General features: G+C 32.2%; 1 pseudogene; it reads left to right on the top strand.

Moving 5' to 3' along the window:
• Nucleotides 1-1,783: 1,783 nt before the first annotated feature.
• Nucleotides 1,784-17,417, top strand: LOC126751380 (protocadherin Fat 4-like; annotated as a pseudogene).
• The last annotated feature ends 228 nt before the right edge of the window (nucleotides 17,418-17,645 follow it).

The following is a 17,645-nucleotide window of genomic DNA, read 5'->3' as shown; positions in this document are numbered from 1 at the left end:
AACATTTTAAAATATTGACTGGATTTACAATTTTAATAGTTGGTCCGGATGCTCTTTTACTGATAATTTTCAAAAATCGTTATTAAGTTTATTGGTTTAATAGCGAGAATGACTTATTAACTTTGTTGTATTCATACATAAGTACTCTGTAGCTACATGTTTCAAGATTATACGAATTGGGAGAAATTAAGCATTCATTGTTAGACGCAATATTTATAGAGTCACATAGTTTTATTGCCATATTTAACCTCGTGCCAGCAAAAATGACAATCATCATATAGGCCAACTACATTCATATTTAGGTAAACCTTTAATACATGGTGGCGCAAAAGTTCTCCTCCTATCAGAAGATGCTATAAATTTTGCAATTGACCTCTAATGTCAGTTCTGTTTTGACATTTGTGTAGTAAACACATGCGAAATACACGTAAATAAACAATGGTACGCTACACTGCTCCAGAAAAATTTATTTGACCAGTAATCGGTCGGTGACTTTGGCACAACGTGAATGTCGTCGCGGATTTCCTGGCCGTCCGACGCCTACTGGTGAAACACTGCGGCGTTTAGCGGCTCGCCTCGAAGGGACTGGCACAACACGAGATGCTGCCAAGCGTGGCAGACCCCGGAGTAGCCGTTCTGCAGATAATATTGCTGCTGTTGCCGAGGATGTCATGGAATCGCCGTCGACATCGACCAGACGACGTGCCACGCAAATGGCTATCAGTCGACGGTGTTTACAGCGAATTTTGGTACAAGATTTGAAGATGTTTCCGTACAAAATCCAGACGGTGCATCAGCTGTTAGCTGCTGACCGCCAATCGCGTCTAACATACGCTCAAGTCATCCTTAATCACCACCAAAACCGCCAAACGGTTACTGTGAGTAGTGAGCGCTACAGAGCAATGACCAGCAAGTTCTTTTTGCCGCAACTTGATGAATTGGGATTGGAAAACATGTGGTTCTAACAGGACGGTGCAACGGCAGACACTGCGCCACAACAAAAAAAAAAAATACAGCCAAAAAACATTTATTAATTTGATTAAAATATCGCACATTTCGAAAGACTTAAACGGTTTAAATTCGGGCAAAAATCACTATGCATATATATTTTTATTTTTTACTATTTACGAAAACCGGATGTTTGAAAATTCTAATATTAATTGTATATGGGTAAGATCCAGTTATCACCTTATTTTATTAATTTTTTGCGATTTCATTAAGATATCACAAATATTCGCCGATATGTGCAGATAAAGTTAGCCGTGTGCAAAGTTTTATTCGAGATATTCGTTGATGGTTTATTTTAATACTGGAAAGTGAAAGTGTCAGATGAAATTTAAAAGCGTGTTATACTATATAAGAAGTAGGCGTGGCCCCACCCATTTACGCACTGTAACATAGGAATGTAAACATAATGTCACCTACAGAATTTGGTTGAAATTGGTCGAGTAGAACCCGGATATGGGTTTTCACCAAAATGTGGGCGGCGTCACGATTTCGACACCGGCTCACATAAAGACCCCTGTTCATTTATATATATTCCATTATTATGACATAAATTTTTTAATTGGATTGAAAATTTATTTTTGTATATCAATAGTTGTATGTAACATATTTATTTAATAATTTTGTGTTATCCCACTGTAGCATCGCAAATAACCACAATAACCATGCACAAGGGTCTAGGACAAAATGGGGTAAAACCCCTTGTGGTCATTTGGTATTAATTATGGTATATATGTAAGTTTTATAATATTTACAGAAAAATATTTTAGCCAACAAGGACATTATGATTGAAACCGATGGAGAAATTTTCGCTTTTCGCAGGTGCCAAAATGTATTTTAGGAATCCTAAAGTGTTTTGACAACAAGAAGCAGTTAATTTTAGATGATTCAACAAACAAACGTCTAGCACGATCTGAAAGGGAAGATAATGCTGCTCCAATATGGATAAACGCGTTATTATTTGCAACATTTAATGAGAAAGAAGAACAGGTAAAACACAATTTCTAAACAAGTAAGGAAGGGCTAAGTTATTTTATACTCTTGCACGTATCATAGTCGGCTAAATACATTGAGCTGTTGGCAATATTGGAAAATATATGTAGCTTAAGGCTTCAACTTCATTGTTCGACGAAATCGCTAATGGATTACAATCAAAAAGAAAATTATACTAAACCATCCTCACTCGCTTTTATCTATTTTAGCCACTGCCACATACTATTAACATGTCACATACTAATTAAATGCTCTCTGAGTTTTATTAAGGGGGGGAGGGGATAGGGTTTTTCACTTTCGAAAAATCGATTTTTTTGGCTTATCTTATTGTTTAACATTTCACAAAATGGTTTATCCACCCACAAAATGGCGGAATTTTTAGTGGAAAATAACAGTTTACACTTTAGAAGGCCGCCAAAAATTTTTGAATGCAAAAAAAAAAATATCAGAGAACGTTGGGGGGAAGATTTGATTATACTTTGACTAATTTGTCTTGGTTTTTTATTTTCGGATAATTCCTAGCCGAGTAATGGTGAACACCGCAAAGTGTTTTTTTTTTCAAGACGTTCTGGGGAAAGCACTGTTACCGGCTTATGCCTGTTATATTCTGTAGCAATATGTTGCAAAAGTATAAATACATATATGATTTGTATAAACCTATTCTAGTTATGCTCAATTATGTAATTGTATGTATGTATATTTTCTTGCTATTAATTAAGTCCTTATTTATTTTTACAGTACTTCTACTTGAAGGCTATTGATGCACCAGTATGCATCATCCCAATTCAGCTATTCGAAGTTTATCAAAATTTGTAATTCAAGATTTTAACGATCATATCCCGGAGATAGTTATATATCCAATGAGCATTCAACTATTGGAGTCGAAATTGGATGTTTTACTATTCCAAGAGCTAGGAAATGACTCGCATTGCAAATTGAACTTTTTAACTGGAACGATGAATGGCCAACGTTTGAGAAAGAAATTTACGATATTAATGTTTTCGAAAACAGCAGCAGTGGTACATATATAGCACAGTTATTGGCGACTGATTTGGATGTTGATGACGTTGTAATGTAAGTATGTAGTAAGTGATATTAAAATACAAAACAACTGTAACTAACGTTACATTTATTATTTACGTGTTAATCCAGATTTTGATCGATTAATAGATTATGAAGTATATGACACAATCGTTTTGGTGATTGAAGTTATAGATTTCCAACAAGAAATCAATGATGCTTCCTCAGCAGGTTTGTTTAAAGTTAATAACGCATAAACGTTATAACATAAAATAGTGTGCAGTAACTCTTTCAAACAAATATTACTTAAACCTGTTTTATTGAAAGATTAATAGTTCGATAAAGATCTTGTTTGGGTAGACACTCAATTACTATTTCTAAAAAATGTCTCCAGTTCGTAAGTGCAGTCCTTCAAAATAATATTTTTGACACTGCTAATGGGTTAAAATGTTTCAAAAATTGATTTTTATATTTTATATAAATATTGATTCTCTCGATTGTTTAACATTTATTAAGCTTTATGTTGGTGCACATTGAGGACGTCAATGACAATCCCCCTCGACTTCAACCGGGCTCTCTTGAAGTGTTTAAAAGTATACCAGAAAGGGAAGCTAACCATACTCCTATAGGTAATTAAAGGGAGATTCTTGTAAATATTAGACATATTAGCTGTATAATTCATGGTAATTTAAATTTACAGGTACTATTTGCGCTTTTGACATAGATGGCCTGGCAATAATAATATTTCTTTTACTTTACGGTGAGTGATTATTTCAAATACTGAAGTAATTCCACTGAAATGCCATAAATTAAAATTTAACTTCAGCTCAATTGACAACTTGATTGAAGATGGAATGATTAGTATAAATAATTTGAGTGGCGTATTAAGCGTCAGCGATAACATACAGTGCGATATACCGAAAATTTATACCTTGAATTATAATATCATTTTAAAGGACGGACAGCATATGACATCTGGAAAGGTAAAGAAATGTATAATTTAAAAGTTTGTGTAATCACATTACAAAACGTTGAAAATGTTTATATACATACATATGTATATGTATATTCCATTTCCATTGCTTTACAAATAATAGATATTAATAATCAGATTCCAAAATTGGATAACTTTAAACAAACTATTTCATTATACGAAAACGCCAGTACCGGTTTCTATATAACTCAAATGAGAGCACACGACGACGACAGAGACGGTAACACTCGTAAGATATGTGTTAAACAGAATTCCTATTATTCTTACTCTGAAATCTAAACGTTTTTGCCAAATTAGTCGGTTCTAAAATAAAGTATTTGAGCACTTTGATTGTTTTCTGGTACGAATAGCAGAAGTCCTAACCGTGCCTCAAGTTCATAAAACAACAATCGAAATGGTTTACATATGTTTATTTCAGCTCCACATAATGTATTGGAATACAATATCGTGAATGGAGGATCTAAAGAAATCAATAAATTTTTTTATTTAATTTTTTTTTTTTTTTTTTGCATTTATTTATTTACAATCTATCAGTAAGACAATAAGTAAATTAGTTCAAAAATAATAATATAACATAAATAGTTGAACTCCAGTGAGAACAGCTATTATATTCAAAATTCTATAATTAAGAATTTATTTACAATATTTACAAAGTTTAATCTCTAAAAGGTAAATCTAAAACGTGATTTCTTTTAAGCCTTCGAGTTGTATCGCTATTATCCAGTAGAGTTATTGCCAGAACATTTTCATGAACATGTAGCTTTTCAACATACCTTGTGCTTATACTTTTTATTTCTTCTTTAACATATTTAATATTTAAATCTTTGTGTATTTGATCATTAGCCACAAACCAAGGGGCGTCAACAATAAGTCTAAGAGTGATGGACTGATATCGTTGAAGGATTTCAATATTTGATTGGCTTGCAGTACCCCATAACTGGATACCATAGGTCCACATAGGCTTCAAGATACCCTTATAAAGTCGAACTTTGTTCTCCAAACTAAGCTGTGATTTTCGCCCAAGAAGCCAATTCATTTTTTTTTGTTTTAATATTGAGCTTCTTTCTCAAGCTTTTAATGTGGCTTTCCCAAGTTACTCTTCGATTAATATCGAGTCCGAGATAATTTGCGGAATCACTAAGTCGAATTTGTGTATTATTCAAAAATACAGGCGGACAGTCTCCTCTTCTCAGAGCAAATGTGACGTGTTTCGATTTCTCAGCATTAACCTTTATTTTCCATTTCTTAAGCCATCGCTCAATTTCTATTATTTCATTTTGAATAACTTCAGTTACTTCCACCGCAGTAGTTTTGGATGCAATTATAGCTGTATCATCAGCGTAAGTGGCTACTTGAACATCACTAACAACAGGAAGATCAGCAGTGAATATTGTGTAAAGGATAGGTCCCAGAACACTGCCCTGTGGGACACCAGCACGGATACTGTATAGTTTTGACGTTTCTCCTTCCATTTGAACATAAAAGTGGCGATTGTCTAAATATGATTTCAATAAGAGAAAAAATGGAGCAGGAAGTAGTTTTTTCAGTTTATTTAACAAGCCTGGATGCCAGAAATACTGCCACAGAATACAGCTTTTCCTCTAAACCATCTGTAATTATATTCACTATACGATGACATTGCTCTGGAGTCCCATGACCTCTCCTAAACCCAAACTGATGTTCCGGTATTATATTGCATTTATACAAAACTGGTAACAATCTACTCATAAGTATTCTTTCGAAGACTTTAGAGAATGTCACCAGCAAGCTAATAGGACGGTAGGACGACAAAATATTTTCGGGTTTGTTTGGTTTTGGAATCATTATAACCTCCGCACATTTCCATTGTGTAGGAAAGTGGTGTAACCTCAAAATTGCATTATAAATTAGTGATAAAAATATAATACTCTTTTGAGTGAGCATTTTCGTAACTCTTCCGTCAATTTTATCGTAGCCTGGTGCCTTTTTTTGGTTCAGTTTGGCGAATTCTTTTTTAATTTCAGAAACAGTTATTTTACGAATTGGAAGACACATTTGACAAGGTACATCCAGGAACTGTATTATTTCAGTATCTTCAGGTGCAAGGTTTGAATTTGGTTGAAACGTTGAGTATAAATGTTGTGCAAATGCTTCAACCTTATCTATGGCAGTTTTACACCAATCTCCGTTATAATTACGTATGGTAACATTTCGCTTTGTAGGTCGCTTTAAATATTTGGTAACTCTCCAAAGGCTGTATTCGTAGTCTTTCGCGTTAGGTTCCACACTTTTAAGAAACTCTGCAGTTGCTTCATTTCTTATTTCATGTAAGCGTTTTTTAAGTTGGTTTGATGCTGTATTGTACCTTGTTTTATCTAATGGACACCTACTGGTTTGCCAAATTTTCCGAAGCTTTCGCTTGTTACTTATAAGGTTCCTAAGCTCAGCTGACATAAAAACAGTATTCGCTACCATAGTTTTAGCTGGTGCAGTACTCCTCATACCTCCTTCATGAATGATGTTTGTAAATGTTTCCACAGCCGTATCCACTTCTAAATCAGTTTTGAGAGAAATATTTGTATTTAGTTTGGTATCTATCCAATCTTGAAGTAGCAAAATATTTGTCCTAGGTGTGACAATTTTATATTTATTTGAGAGTGCTGGAAGAGCAGCGCCATAAGTAATTATAATAGGCCAATGGTCTGAGCTTAGGTCAAAGTTGTCAGAAATATCCAGATGATGTCGTGATACTCCAAAATAAACTGCAAAATCCAAAATATCTGGTATTTTACGGGGGTCTGATGGCCAATACGTTGGTTTCCCCGTAGATATTGTTGAAAAATTGTTGGTATTTATACATTTATACAACTCTCTTCCCTTGGGATTTGCCAATCTTGATCCCCACCAAGGATGCTTGGCATTATAATCACCGCCAATAAACTTACAGCCAAGTTTTCTAAAAAAAATTGCAATAGTCTTGTTCTTTGAAACAAAATCGTGGTGGAAAATACACTGAGCACACATTAATATTAAATGACATGCATTTAACATTAATGCAAGCGGCCTGTATAGCGTTTTCATTTATTATTTCCACGATATTATATTTAAGCCCGCTTTTTATTAATATCGCAGAGCCACCATGAGCTCTATTATCTGGATGATTTGCAACAATTAGATCATATCCATGAATTTTAAAGTCTGACCTATTTGTAAAATGAGTTTCTGATATCAAAAATATATCAATGTAATTAGATTTGAGGGCACAATTCCGATTTCTTTGGCGCCGCGATTTGAAGGTACCGTTGGAAAGAGGAAGTCCTCCTGATTAAAAAATATATAGGGTTATTGGTACCGCAAACGCTTAGTTTACGAGATATTCGAACTTAAAGTTCAAAAATTCCCAAAATTCGAGCATTTCAACAAGCTATTTTACCGCATTAAACACACTTTACTCACATTTTTCACTTCAAATTAATTAATTTAAACTATAAACTTTTAAATAAATCCACATTTTACACTTTTAACAGTTTTTTTACCGAAGAAATCTTTATTTTAAAAATTACATTTTACACTCGTAGTGAACATCATGTGTGTGCTAAAATTACGACGAAATGGAGCGCTGCCATGTGATAATAAGGAAATTCGCTGAAATGTCTTTTTTCCCAAAAATTCCTCTATCCATTCATATGGATATGTTCTTTAATTAAATTTAATAAACAAATATGTAATATAATATACTAATATTATATAATAATATTATATAATAATATTTAACCATTTTGTAATGAAAACTCAAAGTTTGTTTGAATATTAGTGCAAGATAACCAAAAAATATAACCACTTTATAACGAAACTCAATATATTTTTTTTATTTTAACGCAGAAAGGAGTACTACGCAAAAGTACTTCAGTCACCCCGATATGATATAAATTTTACAATATTATTATAGATTTTTACTTATTTATTTTTATTAAACATAAATCGCATATTATACATATACTTACATATGTATAGTATATATGTAAACATATGTATATATACATATGTATATAAACAAAGAAAAATCGTTAAGAATCCTACAAATTTGGTGTTTGAGATGTGGCAACGCTCGTTTTCCTCATAATTGTAAACAATCTAACCTTTTCAACGATTAGTGTTCTAAGTGATTTTTAAATTAATAAATATAGGTAAAAAATTACAAAATAAAAGTGAAATGTGAACTTATTTCAATCTTTAAAGTGTATATTTAAATATAACAAGAGAAAAATGTGAAAAAATTTAGAGAAACATAGAGAAATAACATGTTTTCTTAGTGCAAATTTTTGAATTTTTAAACGTGAATATTTCAAAAAATTTTAGTTATTTTTACATTATTTTCGGATATTCCTCCTCTGGAGAAGCTACCCTATCCGCACATACCCCATTTATATGGAAATTCGTTTTTTTTACCCCGCCGCCAAAGTAATCGGAATCGTGCCGATTTGAGGATAATTTTTACTTCTTCTGTGTGGTTGGTAAGCCCATTCGCATTCCATATAGCAATTCGAATATCTACTTGCATATTTTTGATATTAACAGAGATATCATATTGAGGAGATTGTTTGTTAATTCAAATTGTTTTGCTAATAAAGCCTCGATTCTTTCGAATGGATCCTCGTTACTTAAATTTCTATTTCCGCGTAGTATCTGTGCATAAGTTGGGCAGCTACTCCTGTTGTTAAAATCATTTGTCCCGTAAGAAGTGGAAACCTTATGCTCCTGAGGAGCTTTACTTGATTGCTGACTAAAGAAACGACTATTAGGCTTCTGCTTTGCAACTAATTCTTGATAAATTTTGCAGCCCTTATAGCTAGCAGCATGATCTTGTAAGCAATTAACACATTTGGCAGGTAAATCCTTGTCTTTCTGACACTCTGTGGTTGGATGGCACATAGAACATTTAACGCATCTAAATGTCTTTGTACAATACATCTTGGTATGTCCATATTCCTGACATCGAAAGCATTGTACTATATCAGTTACTTTCCTGGGAGGCTCTACTTTAATAACTGCATTGCTTAAGTATTTCAAATTATATATTTCCGCATTGTTATTGTTCGGTTCAAGATCAATAAAAAATATATTTAATGGATGCTTAGTAATGCGATTCCTAATATTACTAATATTCCTTACGCTATGTCCTAACTCTTCAATTTCACTTTTAAATGAGTCAATTGGTGTAGAGAAATGTAGATTCTTAACTACAACTCTAAAAGAACGCTCTTGTTTTAACTGATATGTGTGAAATAAAACCTCGTCTTTCTTAAGTGTTGTTATAAATTTTCTATAAGTATCCACGGATTTAATCATAACGCGTATTTGACCATCGCGTTGTGACTTATATGTAAAATCTTCTTTGGAAACAGTTTTCGATATGTAATTTAGCATACCCTTAATATCATTAACGTTAGCCAGTATTATTGGCGGAGGCTTCGGAATCGTATTTCGCTCAGTTGATTCATCTTTGTCTTTTTGTGTTTTCTTTTCAGCACTTCCAGTCTCCTCTTTATCCTCTGTCTCCACTCTGCTTTCAAGAATCGCAAACCGATTAGAATTCTTGGACGTTCCAGGTGTTGGGTCTAACAATAGTTTTTTCTTTGAAACAGTTGGTGAGCTGTAAATAGGCCGTTTGTTTGTCTTTTTTGTCTCAATCCTTTGCCAGTCCATAACAGCTTCAATACCGCCGTCACTACTCATGATGCAAATTTTAGCACATATGCATGCACCAGGTAGGCAGATGTACTGATAACGAAGGTTTCTTTGTTCACTTATGTTATTGGTGCTTTTTATTGCGCTAAAGTGAAAATAAATTAATTTAATATATTTTTACTATTAATTCTTTTTAGAAATATTCTATTTTTCTTTGGACAATTCTAATCCAGTCGACTCGATTTTTTATTAAAATACTCAAAGGTCATTTAAATAAATTGGATGGAATTTTATCTGTGAATTTCCAAAATAATACGGTTTTAGACAGAGACAATTGTGTAACATTTTACGTAATTGAAATTGAGATTAGAGACCACAATTCCGGAAGTGGACGTAAGTACGAAATTTATAGCAAAACTATTTTTGAATATAAAACTCATAACTAATAAATACTAATACAAACTTTACAGTAACTTTAGCAATTAGCTCTATTGCACTAAATGTAACGTTAATTAAGAAAGAAATGTTACTTGGGCAAGGTAATGCAATTTTACTACTTTCTAATAAATATACATACGTTCTCTGCAGTACTTGCTCAAAGAATGACGTTTTTATGAAACAAATTTATGCCAAGTACTTCTTCTTTTCCGTTTAAAATTCTTTCTGAGTGGGAGCTTTGTTTCTATTTACAATTTTATATAAATTAAAAACGCAGTACTTAAGTCAAGTCAATATTGTCTCTCATATAATTATCCAACAACTATTGCCAATAAGGGGAAAACATTTCCATAAATTAATTAAATGGTTCTATATATATTGAGAGAATATTTATGTTAACAATACATAAAAATAAGATTAGTATGCAAATATTTCCTTGAAAATATGTTGTCGTATGAAAATAGTGGCTTTGGGAAAATGTAATTTTTTAAAACGGTTTTAGCTATAAATCAGATATACACTTTTGCTAATATAACGCTGTTGGATGTCAAAGACAATGCGCTTACAATGATACATTCTTCAATATTCTCGCCAGAGTTCTCAGAAACTGATTTAAAGGTAACCATTTTAAGAGTATATATTACATAACTATATATATTTTATTAAAAATAAAAACTAATATCGGTTAATTAAGCACATTTAGCGTTTTTTAACATATTTTCTTTTAAGGAAACATACAGCAAGATCGCATTAAAAGCTGTAGACATAGATGAAGAGAATACCCCTTACTCACAGATAAGTTTCGCCATAGCAAATATTTCACCAGGTAATATCTTGATCAAACTATTTGATGCTATAATAACATAGTCATTTTGTTAGGCTCTTGAGTTCTGAGAGCTCTACATACATACATATGTACATAATTGAAATATTTAAATTTCTTATATTCATGTCATGAAAATACGATTTCATTAATTTCATTTTGCACAAGGTAAGTTTTAAGAAATTCGTGATACCTGTATACATTTGAATTCACGATGATGCTTGATAAATTATAGAGCTATTCTTTCGAAGGACAGCGTCAGAGGTCAACGTTTTCCTTTTTTTTACTATTTTGAAAAATTTGTTATTTCTGATATATTATTTACTCATAACAATAAAATCTGAACTCTAGTGCAGTCAACTACAATCAAACATTTTATCTGACCAGAGTATTTGTAACCAGAAACTTTATCAAAAAGAACACTTTTTTCAGCGCAAAGTAATGCCATTCATGTAAAAAATTACAACGACTTATTCCGAATTGACAACAATGGATATTTAATCACTAACAAGAATTTAAGGGGTTATTATGAGCTTTGGCGTATAGAAATTGCTGCATCTCGCTTATCCAGATTGACTAGTTCTTCTACATATACGTACATGCATATAATTTTCACGCCCCAAAAATAATTTTTCCCAAACCCAATAAAGCCATCAGACTTTGGTAAATATACATTTTGAATATACACACATTTACTTAATAACATATTTACTTATACTATATTATAGTACATAAACTTTCTCAAACTTGTAACGCAAGGTATTTCCATGTAGATCACAATAGTATTATTATATCCTGAACAGGGTATATTAAGTTTGTCACGAAGTTTGCAACACCCAGAAAGCGTCGGAGACCCTATAAAGTGTATATATAAATGATCAGTATGTTGAGCTGAGTCGGTTTAGCCATGTCCGTCTGTCTGTGTGGAGTATATATACGAACTAGCCCCTCAGTTTTAAAGATATCGTTTTGAAATTTTGTAAACGTCATTTTCTCTTCAAGAAGCTGCTCATTTGTCGGAACGGTATCGGAACACTATAACATATAGCTGCCATACAAAGTGAACAATCGAAATAAAGTTCTTGTATGGAAAACTTTCACATTTGACAATGTATCTTCACAAAAGTTGGCACAGGTTATTTTCTAAGATAATAATGTAATCTCCGAAGAAATTGTTCAGATCGATTAACTATAGCATATAGCTGCCATACAAACTGAATGATCGGAATCAAATGCTTGCATGGGAAACTTCCTCATTTGACGATATACATATCTTCACGAAATTTGGTATGATTTATTGTTTATAGAAATAATGTAATATCGAAAGAAATTGTTCTGATCGGCTCACTATAGCATATAGTTGCCATACAAACCGAACGATCGGAATCAAGGGCTTGTATTGAAAACTTTCGCATTTGACGTGGTATCTTCACGACATCTTATATGGATTACTGCTAAAAGTAATAACATAATCTCCGAAAAATTGTTCATATCGGATTACTATAGCATATAGCTTCCATACAAACCGGACACCTAGTTACTAAAAGCAATGCACCTGTGAAGGGTATATTAGCTTCGGTGCAGCCGAAGTTAATGTTCTTTTTTGTTTTGATTATTTTCATATGTCAGATATCTTAGCTCGCCTACTCCTTATTAAAGTTTTATTCATATGGATCCCGTTATTCAGATATATAATTCAATTAGCTAAACACCAAACCCTTAATTGTGAATAATGTAAAATAGCTTTTATTATCTCGATACAAAAATCAAATACTTAACGTCGAAATTTTTAAAAACAATTTATAAAGTCATAAACATTATTAGAGAAGATAAGTTGCTTAGTTACGTAAAGTAATTACCAATAGTTAAGGTACTTAATTTTTGTATAGCTCACAACGAAAAACAATACGCATAGTGTAATATACCAAAACCAATCTCTCGCTAATACTTTTCACACATGCCCATGAGTATTATTATATTAAAGAAAATCGGAAGCAATCTAGTCTTTACGTGAAACATAAACTTCCGGCCGGCGTTTATTACGTAAGAGTATAAATCAATAATAATAGAGTAACAAATTTTACCCATATGCGTCACGTTGCAATTTTTTCATTTGCTAAACTTGCTTTTTAACCGAGGCGTCATTAAATTCCTGCTATAGGATGTATAAAAAAACAATGTTCAGATACATATGTATGTATGTATGTAAGTATGTATATAATTTGTAGACCTATAATATTTCTATTTCGTAGTAACCATTAAAATTTGCCATACATGACTATTTCTAAATTACATCTAAATTTCGTGTATCTCAGAAAGTATTTTTATATCAAACATTTTTAGAAATATTGTGTAGGCATTAGAGTATTCTGTTTATTGTAAAAATTATTTAAAAAAAAATTTTCTATATTTAATAATGAAGCGACAGTTATTGGCAGAGTCCATTCTGATTACTTAGACCCAACTAACATCTTCGGTTGATATTGCACACTAACTTGAAATAAAGCATTATTTGACTGCCGTCTTAAGAATTCCTGCTTCATGTTATCAAGAAACTATATATTTTTTAAATGAATAAGAAGCATAATATTGTAATGAATAGTCCAACTTGTAGTTAATTATTTTATCCTTTAATTTTAATTATTTCTGTTGATTTCAATGTATTTATTCGATTTCATATAATTAATTTTCCTTAAAATGTACACGAAATAAATCTACTATTTCCCTCAATAAATGAAAATTTAATAATATCCTTAAATCAGTTAAATATTCATGCAGTGCATGGCGGAGGCACTTCTTCCAGTGAAATTCACAATCTTAAAGTCGTTTGCGTAGACAGATCAGAAAATCCGGTATTCCTTAATAATTTCTTTTATACCAACTTCACAGGTTTGTATGAAATTCAAAAAAATATAATTTTATTATTAAATCTTATTTTTTTAGAAAATGAATTGGGTATGCAAGAAGTGCGTGTTTTACCAGAAGCTTATGATCCCAAGGTTTGGAGGTTTGGAGAAAAATGAGGACCGTTTCAAACTTTACTATTTCATCTTAGGTGTGATTTGTTATAATGTCATGTAAATAATATACGAATACACAAATTTGGTCATTTCAGGTGATGTATTTATACATCATGCCAAATATTTTCAGCTGAACAAGAATACGCTATCGCTGCGACTATTTAAATCACTGGATCGGGAATTGGAACCCCAACTCCAAATACGCATTAAGCTCTCAAATGATAAAAATGGGAACGTCACAAACGCGAAAAACGCGAATTTCATCCTTGACGTAATTATAGAGACAAGTCAGTACATATGTATGTAAGTTAGCCAATAACATTTCCTGCTGGAATTTACGGAATGAACAATAATGTTAGGGCAAATAAAAATTATTTTTACTTTACAAAATTACGTTTTAAGTTAACAATTGAAAACGTCAAAAGTTATTCAAAATATAATTTTATATACCTATCTAACACCTTTTACATATATAGCGGGTTAATCTACGCATTTGCGTAGGTAGCTAATTTCGGTCAGCGCTGCTCGGTTTTAGCTACCGCAGAGTGGTTGTGAGTTCAGTGCCGAATTCCACGTGCCATTTGCTATTATACTTTTTGGCTCTGTTCTGTTTCTTGTTCCTAACAGTTCCTTTTAACCGCAAAGGGTTTTGTTCGAATATCATTTTATTTAAAACAAGAAATACTTTAATTAATTAATGTTTTGAGCTTAAAAGAAAACAAGAAAAAACGTTAACTTCGGTTGCACCGAAGCTAAATACCCTTCACAGGTGCATTTCTGTTAGTAACTAAGTGTATACAAACTGAACACAAGCTATATGCTATAGTTAACCGATCTGATCAATTTCTTCGGAGATTACATTGTTGCTTTAGAAAATAATATATACCAAATTTCGTGAATATATCTTGTCAAATGTGAAAGTTGTCCATACAAGAACTTGATTCCGATCGTTCAGTTTGTATGACAGCTATAGGCTATAGTTAACCGATCTGAACAATTTCTTCGGAGATTACATTGTTGCCTTAGAAAATAATATATAACAGATTTCGTTATATATGTATATCTTGTCAAATCTGAAAGTTTTCCATACAAGATTCCGATCGTTCAGTTTGTATGGCAGCTATATGTTATAGTGGTCCGATATCGGCCGTTCCGACAAATGTGCAGCTTCTTGAAGAGAAAATGACGTTTGCAAAATTTCAAAACGATATCTTAAAAACTGAGGGACTAGTTCGTATATATACAGACAGACAGACGGACAGACGGACATGGCTAAATCGACTCAGCTCGACATACTGATCATTTATATATATACTTTATAGGGTCTCCGACGATTCCTTCTGGGTGTTACAAACTTCGTGACAAACTTAATATACCCTGTTCAGGGTATAAAAAATAGGGCGTAAAAAACACGAATATTTACTACTGCCGTAATTGGCCTTGAATGTATTAATAGTGGATATTTAATAAATTCTGATGAGTTAGGTATCGACTCATCGTGAGATTATTTGTATATAGAAGAAATCTAATATCTGAATACTAAAGTGTTCATTGAGTTTTGAAGTTGAGGGGTAATGTGCAAAAACAATAAAATAGAAAAATAATTTAGGTCCAAGCAACTTTTTCTTGCATTGCTATCTTTTATTACTATTTTTTAACTAGCACAACACAGTTACTCATTTAAGAAGACATTGAAAATTTGTTTTCTAAATATAGGGTAGTTGTAGTTAATTTTGAAAGGTTCTTCTGCTGAGCTAGGCGAATTTTCGCATACGCTCTTGATTTGAGTAACCAATAATTTTCTTATTGAACTTAATTCATAAAAAAGATCATAATCGTTGTTCGACTGCTCACTTATAGGTTAACGATGTCAATGATAATGCGCCAATATTTTCTCAAGCTTTGTACTCTGGAGGAGTTTCTGTAAATGATGCGATTGGAAAGGAGATATTGGTCGTAAAGGCAAGAAAAAGTTTATATTTGTAATGTATAGATAAATAATTTATAATTCAGATGCGGATGATGTTGACGTTAACGATACAGTATTTTATAATATCGGCGAAACCTCCATTGAAAGCATCGCTGCTGGTATTGACAGGCATAAAACAAATCGTTTTACCATGAATCATACGACTGGAACTCTTAGATTGGAAAATTATATCTCTGAGGATATGCATGGATTTTTTGATAAACAAGTTATTGCTAAAGATACATCTAATCCTCCCCATAAAACCAATGCAGCCATAAAGATTTACGTTGTATCTAAGAAAGATCGGGTTAAGTTTGTGTTCTTGAGTTCGGTTGTAGTTATCCACATCAACGTAGGATTTGTATGTTTCATTTCGGTTTCCTGTGAAATACACATTTCACTTATTACTTTGATTTAATATTATATTTTACTGACGTATGCTTCTTGAAATATTTCGCGAATCTAACCAGATGAAGATATGGTTAGATTCGCCAAATATTTCAAGAAGCATACGGCTACGATATGTGCAACATTGATCTCATCGAAGACAGCACCAACCAGATACATCTTAGTAGATTCGAAAGCAACGACACAATAGTTTTTATAACAAATGTCATTGCCCATTTTGTCAAAAATAATGATCCTGTAGATGGTTTCGAGATACAAAGGTAAAAATTTGAATTGATCATTAAATCCATATGTGACTTACATACGTTAATAATAATAAAGTTACAAATTTTGTTGCAAAAACGGCAATTAATTTTGAATGATGTCCCTCACTTGGCTTCGGAAAATGTTGTGGATCCAACTGTTGTTAACTGGGTGCTGATTGCTTTGATAGCTGCATGCGCAATTTTGTCTCTAACCACAATCACCTTGACATTACTATTTGTATTGAAAACACGTGCTTTCAAGCGACAAATAAAAGCATTCGAGGCTCCTAAGTTTGGCTCAATGTCATCGACTTTGAACCGCCATAATATACCGAATACAAATATTTTTTCAGTGGAAGGTTCAAATCCTGTGATGAATCCGGATAATCGTAAATTATCACTGCGAGGTGCTTACGATCAATCAACCAGGTGACTGCCATTGTTTTTTTACTCTGTAAATTCACTATATATGAATTATCTGTATACATATTGTACATAATCACAGTTCTGACGAAAATAACGAATTATTTGATTTACATGAAGATGCAACTTTCGAATTGAGTAGTTTTGAAAAAAATTTGGTACGTAGTATTTTTGTGTAAAATAGTTTTCAATTATTATATGTACATGAATATCGCTTTAGGATAACTTGTGCGTGCGCAAATATTTCAAGGAGGAATAAAGGGTGCACCCCTTATGCGGTGGCATTCACAGAGTGAAATATTAGAACATACCACATTGGTGCATACTTTTAGTATAATATTAGGAAAACAGATGTAGTCATGATAATTGAATTATAATGATAAAAAATAAATATATATTTAAACAAATTTAAGTTTCTTGGTACAAAAAATATACCCTTATATTAAATTTCAGTTTTTATTTGTATTACTTTTTATGAAAACTTTTTACTACAAGTAAATATAAATATGTATGTCATGCAAATATCGTCTCAAGATATAATCTATATATGTATACATAATCTCATAATGCAAAGATAGACAAATCTTCAATCGTATTTTCTGTTGAAAGAATAACAAAAAGTTATGTAATATTTTTTAAG

The sequence above is a fragment of the Bactrocera neohumeralis genome, chromosome 2 (assembly GCF_024586455.1).
Source record: "Bactrocera neohumeralis isolate Rockhampton chromosome 2, APGP_CSIRO_Bneo_wtdbg2-racon-allhic-juicebox.fasta_v2, whole genome shotgun sequence".
Taxonomy (NCBI): domain Eukaryota; kingdom Metazoa; phylum Arthropoda; class Insecta; order Diptera; family Tephritidae; genus Bactrocera; species Bactrocera neohumeralis.
Note: the sequence above shows the minus strand (reverse complement) of the source record. Positions and strands in the feature narration are given on the sequence as shown.